The sequence below is a fragment of the Cervus elaphus genome, chromosome 5, assembly GCF_910594005.1.
Source record: "Cervus elaphus chromosome 5, mCerEla1.1, whole genome shotgun sequence".
NCBI lineage: Eukaryota > Metazoa > Chordata > Mammalia > Artiodactyla > Cervidae > Cervus > Cervus elaphus.
In genome coordinates this window covers 65,287,460-65,295,945 of record NC_057819.1, presented here as the reverse complement: position 1 = coordinate 65,295,945, position 8,486 = coordinate 65,287,460, and the positions used below count along the sequence as shown (strand labels likewise).

Genomic DNA, 8,486 nt, shown 5'->3' with positions numbered 1-8,486 from the left:
ATGGCAAGTAGGAGGCCACAGCTGAACAGTAAAGGGAACCCCAACTCTCACTTCAAGTCACACTTTCAGCAGGAGATTCTGAACATGAGCATGAAGGATAGTTATGAAGGATTTTATTTATTTATTTAGGAGTGATTAAAAATATATATTGAAGGGCTACTAGGAGCACAAATTTATAGGCATACAAACAGGTATTCTCGGTTTCCAATGCACGCTCAGTTGTGTCCCACTCTCTGCAGCCCCAGGGACTGGAGCCCTCCAGGCTCCTCTGTCCGTGGGCTTCTCCAGGCAAGAATACTGGAGTGGGTTGCCATTTGCTTCTCCAGGGGATCTTCCTGACTCAGGGACTGAACCCGAGTCTCCTGTGTATTCTTCACTGCAGGTGGATTCTTTACACAAAAACGTATAATCACTCCCAATTTCCAGGAACTTATTCTTTTTTAATATCAGTTTTTTAAATTGAAGTATAGTTGATTTACAGTGCTGTGTTAATCTCTGCTCTACAGGGTCTTCCCTGGTGGTGCAGTGGCTACAATGCAAGGGGCCTGGGGCTCGATCCCTGGTCAGGGAACTAGACCCCACATGCCACAGCTAGGAGTACACAAGCCACAACTAAAGACCCTTCATGCTGCAACGAAGACGGAAGATCCATGTGCCTCGACTAAGACTCAGTTCAGCCAAATTAAAAAAAAATTCTACTGTACAGAAAAGTGGTTCAGTTACACATACATACATTCTTTTCTTAATTATATATTCTCTTCTATTATGGTTTATCATAGGATATTGAATATAGCTTTCTGTGTCATACATAGGACTTTGTTGTTTATTCATTTTGTATATAAAAGCTTACATTCCCCAATCAAGAATTTTTAGGTCTCCAATTAAAGAATACCCTTGTGCTCGCTTCGGCAGCACATATACTAAAATTGGAACGATACAGAGAAGATTAGCACGGCCCCTGCACAAGGATGATCCGCAAATTCGTGAAGCGTTCCATATTTTTTAGATCTGAAAGGGACACATGCACCCCAATGTTCATCGCAGCACTGTTTATAATTGCCAGGACATGGAAGCAACCTAGATGCCCATCAGCAGACGAATGGATAAGGAAGCTGTGGTACATATACACCATGGAATATTACTCAGCCATTAAAAAGAATTCATTTGAATCAGTTCTAATGAGATGGATGAAACTGGAGCCCATTATACAGAGTGAAGTAAGCCAGAAAGATAAACACCAATACAGTATACTAACACATATATATGGAATTTTAAAAGATGGTAATGATAACCCAATATGCAAAACAAAAAAAGAGACACAGATGTACAGAACAGACTTTTGGACTCTGTGGGAGAAAGCGAGGGTGGGATGTTCAGAGAGAACAGCATTGAAACAAGTATACTATCAAGGGTGAAACAGATCACCAGCCCAGGTTGGATGCATGAGACAAATGCTCAGGGCTGGTGCACTGGGAAGACCCAGAGGGATGGGATGGGGAGGGAGGCGGGAGAGGGGATAGGGATGGGGAACACATGTAAATCCATGGCTGATTCATGTCAATGTATGGCAAAAACTACTACAATATTGTAGAGTAATTAGCCTCCAACTAATAAAAATAAATGAAAAACAAAAACAAAACAAAAAAGAAATAAAAAAATAAAGAATACCCTTCTCTCCGAAGTTGTCGTCTTTATATAAACATGTGTGCATACAGTAAAAAGTTGCACGTCTCGAAAATTAGTTCATGAGTTATTCAAACTCTCTTTTCTGGAGAAAATTAGCAAGGCGTTTCTAGGTTTTTGAACAATATTCCCCCTATACTTTAAGATGGCCGAACAGGCCCACATGTCTGGCTTGCTTACTAATTTTTATAAGTAAGAAAGTGAAAAGTAATCACAGACAACTCACAGGGTACAGAAAAACTATTTGCACTTGGTGCACGTCTAGGAGAATCATCCTTCTTCCATCCTAAACGTCCTTCCAAACTCGGCATCATTCAGCAGACCTTTAGTTATGGTGCAGGGCTGTGGCCACGACGCTTTCCCCATTTCATTTAATGATTGATTCAGTTTCCATACAAGCAGCTACCTCAGGAACACTTTAAAATAATTTCATTTTCAGAATGTTATGGACATTTGTATATGAACCTACAGTTTACAGAATACTCTGGATCTATCATTTTTTGGCTCCTCATAATCACTGTGAGTGGTTGTGGGTGTTTTGAAGGACTTTTAAGATAGCACCTGCAGCTGACGTTTGCCTGCAGGTCAGTGCTGGGGGTGGGCTTACTTAGTGAGGGGTCCCCAGACAGCTCTCTGGGGGTGTACAGAAGATGCTTGCCTTCAGCATATTAGAATAACCACAACTCCTCCCATTTTGGTCATTTTTGTGGAAATCTGTGAATAGCTTTACTTTGAATATACTACATACTGAAATACTCAAGTGGTTCTGAAAGTGTACTGAGAAAAGGGTTATAAATTAAGATCAGTGGGAAAAAGAAAGTTTTAATTTAAACAAGCATGTGTGCATGTTAAGTCGCTTCCGTCATGTCCAACTCTTTGCAACTCCACGGACTGTAGCCCACCAGGCTCCTCTGTCCATGGGATTCTCCAGGCAAGAATACTGGAGTGGGTTGCCATGCCCTCTTCCAGAGGATCTTCCTGACCCATGGATCAAACCCGCGTCTCATGTCTCTTGCATTGGCAGGTGGGTTCTTTACCACTAGTGCCACCTGGGAAGCCCTAATTTACACACACACACACACACACATATATATATAATTTTATATGTAATTTATATATAATTTAAATATGGGAAACCCTAGTGGCTCAGCAATAAAGAATTCACCTGCAACGCAGGAGATGCTGGTTCAATCCCTGGGTCGGGCAGATCCCCTGGAGAAGGAAATGGCAACCCACACCAGTATTCTTGCCTGGAGAATCCCATGGACAGGGGACCCTGGTGGACTATGGCACATGGGGTCACAAAGAGTTGGACACGACTTAGAAACCACACAACAACAGCAACACAGTTTAAATATATATGTTGCAATCAAAATTGCAAATAACAAAAGTATTCTTGTAAGTTTTACAACCCAGGAGGTAGTCAGTCCTAGAGAGTGAGTGAGTGGGGGAGAGAGAGACAAAGCAAGAGAGAGGGAAATCTTGACTTTCTCTTAATAAGATTTCTAAATCTTGGAACTTCCTCTCCTTAGAGACAGAAAGGGTGAGAACAGAAAACGTGAGAGTTACAGGCAATCTTTCTTACAAAAATAAACATTTACTCTCTCTCACACACAGACACTCGCTAAAATGACAGGAAGAGTTCCTCATTTCTTTTTTGGTCTCCAAAATGTAAACGGCAGACTTCTTTTATTCAGCTGTATTTGAAGGGTAAGTTGACATGGTCATTTGAGACGTTACTGGAACCAGAAACTAGAAATCACCATCGAGTCCTCTTTCCATCCCTCCCTCACCCTATCCCAGCCAAGCAGACATCAAGTCTTCTCTGCTCATCCTGGAAGGTACGTTCATGGTCTGTGGACGTCTCTTCCTCCTCGCCCTAATCCAAGCCTCCATCACTCTGAGTCGAATTATCACACAACCCATCTCCCGCTACCCAGCCACCCCGCATACCAGGAGCCTCCCAAACAGACCTGTTGCTGCAGAGCCCGTGAATGAGGCCGTGAACTGTGGGCGGAAACACTTCGAACTTCAACTTCTCTCATCCTTTAAAATGACTATTCTTCTGTATTCTATGATCCACGTAATATGATTTAAGAATAAACTTGCCTATATTGCTGTGTGGGTTGTACCTGTTTTATTGATAGAGGTATACTATTTAAAAAGTGTGGTGGCCACTACTCTACATGGCAGTCAGAGTGAATTTTAAAAATGCAGATCAGATCTTGTTAATTCTTTAGCTTAAACTGCTCAATGGCTTCCCATCATACAGAGTCCAAAACCTGTGGCAGTTCCTACAAACCTGGAAGGATGTGCCTCGTCTCCGGCCACCCTGCAAACCTGCCCATGTCCTAGGCGTGGGGCTCTGTCCCCGCTGACTTTCTGCTCCTCCTCTGAAGACAGGTTTATCCCCACGGGAAATCACACACGCCCTTCCCTCTGCCTCTGTGAAGCTTTGTGTGTGTGTTTGCTCAGTTGTGTCTGACTCTTTGAGATCCCATGGACTGCAAACCACCAGGTTCCTCTGTCCAGGGGGTTAGGTCTCAGGTCATGTCTCTTCCCTGACAACCCCTGCCCTGCACACCATCATCTCTCTCCTACACCAAGTGTCCCTGCGTTCAACTTTCTTAGCACCTGCATGCTCCATCATGGGACTTAGCAGGGTTGCTATTAAACATGTATAGTGTTTTTTTCAATGTCTTCCACACTAGGCCATAATCTTCATGAGAACCTCTTTACCTCTTTAGGTAACTCCCAGCACCTAATAAGGGCAAAAAAGAATGAATTCAAGTAAGAACTCCTACACTCACACTTGATTCCCAAGAGTTAGAGGGCCTGGAAGGGTCCTCAGAGCATCACCTCAGGAATCTCTGGAATTTCTGGGGTTCATCTGCCCTGCTCCAGACAACTTAATTCTGGGTCCCAATGAACCATCTGTTTCTCTAAGAGGCCTTTTGAGAGGCCCCTGAAAAATCCCTCCCCAGCATCCTCTGGAAAGCTTTATCACATCACTTAGGGATACATGAAAAGAGAAAGTTGCTCACTCGTGTCCAACTCTTTGTGACCCCATGGACTACACAGTCCATGGAATTCTCCAAGCCAGCATACTAGACTGGGTAGCCTATCCCTTCTCCAGGGGATCTTCCCAACCCAGGAATTGAACCAGGGTCTCCTGCATTGCAGGTGAAATCTTAACCAGCTGAGCTACCATGGAACCAGCTCTTTTCACTGCTGTTTCTGCACCAAGATTCATTGTCTTCAGGACTTGGAGCTTATCTCTGGGACTGGTGTAAAGGAGGCATTTCATAAGTGACCGGAGATCTCTGGTGTTACAGGTCCTTTTATTAAAAAAGAAAAAGAAATGTTTCAACTTGTTTAATTTCCAGAATTCTCAAGAAGTGAAATCTATTCCTTAGACAAGGCAAATGCATTGGGAGGGGTATCTTTTTATTTTCAAAAATCTTATTGAAGTAAGGTTGATTTACAATGCTGTGTGTTAATTTCTGCTGTACCACAAAGTGATTCAGTTACACATATATGTACTTTTTTGTAGTCTTTTCCATGATCATTTATCACACGATATTGAAGAGAGTTCCCTGTGCTATAGTAGGACCTTGTTTATCCATCCTATATATACTATTTTGCATCTGCAAACTAGAAAGATAAAGGAAGGGGAGGATATAAAATGTAGTGTTTCACACACACAGCACATTTGGAAAATGCTAGACTAAATCTAAGGACAATCGGTAGCCCATAAGCAGGGTGACCATACAGCCAGTCTGCCTGGCACAGTCGTGACTCACAGCCGTCACTCTGGCTCCATTAGCATCAGCCGTCATGCTCCCTCTCAAGAGGGCCCCGACTGAAATAACAAGCCATATGGTCACCTCCAGTGAGCAAGTCCCCAAATCCCATCTAGCCCTCCTGCTCCGTTTGTTCTCTACGTCTCGGAGTCTGTTTCTGTTTTGTAGATATGTTCGTGTCGTATTTTATATTTCACATATAGGTGATATCATATAGTATTTGTCTTTCTCTGACTTAACTTTGCTTAGTGTGATAATCTCTAGGTCCATTCATGTTGCTGCAGATGGCATCATTTCACTCTTTTTTATGGCTAAGGAATATTCCATTGTGTAAATATACCATATCTTCTTTATACATTCATCTGTGCATGGACATTTAGATTGCTCCCACGTCTTGGCTATTTTACTTATTTACTGTTGGCTGTGCCGGTCTTCACTGCTTGCCTGGACTTTCTCTAGTTGTGGGCGTGGGGGCTCCTTTCCTGCTGTGGTGCAGGTGGCCGCTGCGGTGGCGTCCCCTGGGCGCGCGGGCTTCAGAGGTTGTGGCACGTGGGCTCAGCAGTCGGGCTCACAGGCCCTAGAGTGTAGTCTCAGTGGTTGTGGCGCTTGAGCTTGGTCGCTCTGAGGCATGTGGAAGTTTCCCAGACCAGGGATCGAACTGGTATCCCCTGCCCTGCAGGTGGATTCTTATCTACTGCACCACCAGGGGAGTTCTTGGCTATTTTAAACAGTGAGCAGAGGGGTGTGTGTGTCTTTTCAAATTATAGTTTTGCCTGGGTGTATGTCCAGGAGTGGGACTGCTAGATCATATGGCAACTCTATTTTTAATTTTTTAAGGAATCTTCATACTGTTTGCCATAATGGCTGTACCAATTTCCATTCTGGGTGGAATATAAGACTTGCTTTGATATATTAAATGCTTATTTTACCCTTCTTAAGATCTGGCTTTTTTGAGGGGGTGGAATAAGAGAATTAACAGTCTGTCTGGTTCTGCTGTTTTCTTCTCCCTCTCAGAGAAACTAACTTAAAAGGGAGGGTGACTCAAGGACTGAGCGTAAGCCTGGAATAAACAAAGTACATGGACGTTGCTTTTGCCACATCCATAGGATGCAAGAAAGACAAAAGGAAAGAAAAGACATTCTTGATGCTCTTTGCGGCAATTACACAACACGGAAACATTAGGTAGCTAGAAAAATGCATTCTTGAAACTTAGAATGAATTTAAAACACAACAAGTAATTGTTTCTGTTTTTATGACACCAACCTCATACAGATCACTTATATTCATACCTAATAGCTTGGTCCGAAACCAAACATATTTGATTCATGTAGTATCTACCGGATTCTACTCACAGGAGATTCTTAATCTTAGCCCCTGAGCTGTTTAACTTTTAAGCTTGGATCCTAATAAGGGTTCAGCTTGCTTGCTTCAGTACCAAGAACTGCGGTGGAAGAGTTACCATACAAGGGCAGGAAGGCTTCCAGGGGGGACGGGGGCGGAGGTGCGGCTTGGGCACAGTGTTATGTAACCACAAAGGGAGTGCTGCAAAGGGAAAAGCTCCCTCTGTCTTCCTTAAAAATATTAAATGCTAAAAATGTCTCAAAGACACCTAACAAGCACATGGAGTTAGCAGCCCAAATATAATTAGACCCAGAAAATCAGTTCAAGCTGACGGGCTTATGGGACTGCTATTTCAGATAACTTTAGATGCTTGGTGTCCCCAAGAGACAGTTGTAAAAATGTATGTACAGTATGTTTCAGTAAGAGAAATGTCATTTCCTTTTTCATTGACAATGAGTTATGAAAGTTGACCTACAGACCGTCTCCAAATGAGCTGCATTCCAGTAGCGCCTTTCTAAGTCAGTGGCTGGGCTGGAACATAGTTTCCCATGGAAACAATTTTAGATATGGTGGTTCAGATGGCCAGATATGGTGGTTCAGATGGCCAAGAAGCCCATTAACCTAATTTTGCTACAAACTCTGACCACCATGTATGACAGACAATGCTTTTTCGTAAGAAAATGTTTCCTAACTTCTCAGCTGGGATTCCTATAACTCACCTTCCCTGACCGGGCAGGAGTGGGGGACGCCTTGAACGCAGATGCTGCTGGGGTGGGCAGCAGAGGCTGGGCCCAGGGCGAGGTGGGCTCCTCCACAGCAGCAGCAGGGCCCCCGAGGTGACCGTGAGGCCTGGGGGAAGCGAGGCCCCGGAGCCAGGGTACCTGTGAAGGAAACTGCCATCACTGTATTGGCAGTATTTTATTTTCTTTTGGCAAGAACTTCCTAAATGCTGAGAATGATATGACTACCTTTTGCTGAGCACATACTCTGCCCTAGAGCACAGTGTTCTTTGCTGTGTCCACATCATTTCGCTTGATTTTCCAAGCAAATTCAAGAACTCTGAGGCCAGTTGTCTCATCCAGATTTAAGAAACAGGGCAGGGTGAGAGGGGGAGGAAGGGCCACAGACGGCTTGGGGAGTGGGTTGTGTGTGCTCAGTCGTGTCTGTTTGCGACCCCATGGACTGTAGCCCGCCAGGCTGCTCTGTCCATGGGATTTTCCAGGCAGGAATATGGGAGTTTGTAGCCAGGCCCTCCTCCAGGGGATCTTCCCGATCCAGGGATCGAACTCACGTCTCCTGCGTTAGCAGGCGGATTCTTTACCTACTGAGCCGCCCGGGAAGCAGGGCAGCCCTGGGGAGTGGGGAGCAAGGCACAAACTACTGGGGCATGGTGGGCTCAGGCCTGCTGCGCAGCACGGGGAACACAGCCAATACTTTGTAATAATTGTAAACATCAAGTAACTTTTAAAAATTGTATAAAATTTTTTAAAAAAGAAAAAAACAGGGCAGGAAAGCATAGGGATATTAGCAACTTGCCTAAATTCAGGGTGAGAGCCAGTATGTGAACTCAAGCTTGTTTGATCCAAATCCATATTGTTTCCTAGGGACTTAGGGAACACTTCCGACAGCCTATTGCTCATTTTCATTCAATGGTTTTCA

General features: G+C 44.0%; 1 non-coding gene across 1 annotated transcript; it reads left to right on the top strand.

The window, feature by feature from the left end:
* Nucleotides 1-896: 896 nt before the first annotated feature.
* On the top strand, nucleotides 897-1,003 carry LOC122695766. Its single transcript, XR_006341521.1, has one exon. It is a non-coding gene; the product is annotated as a U6 spliceosomal RNA (small nuclear RNA).
* The last annotated feature ends 7,483 nt before the right edge of the window (nucleotides 1,004-8,486 follow it).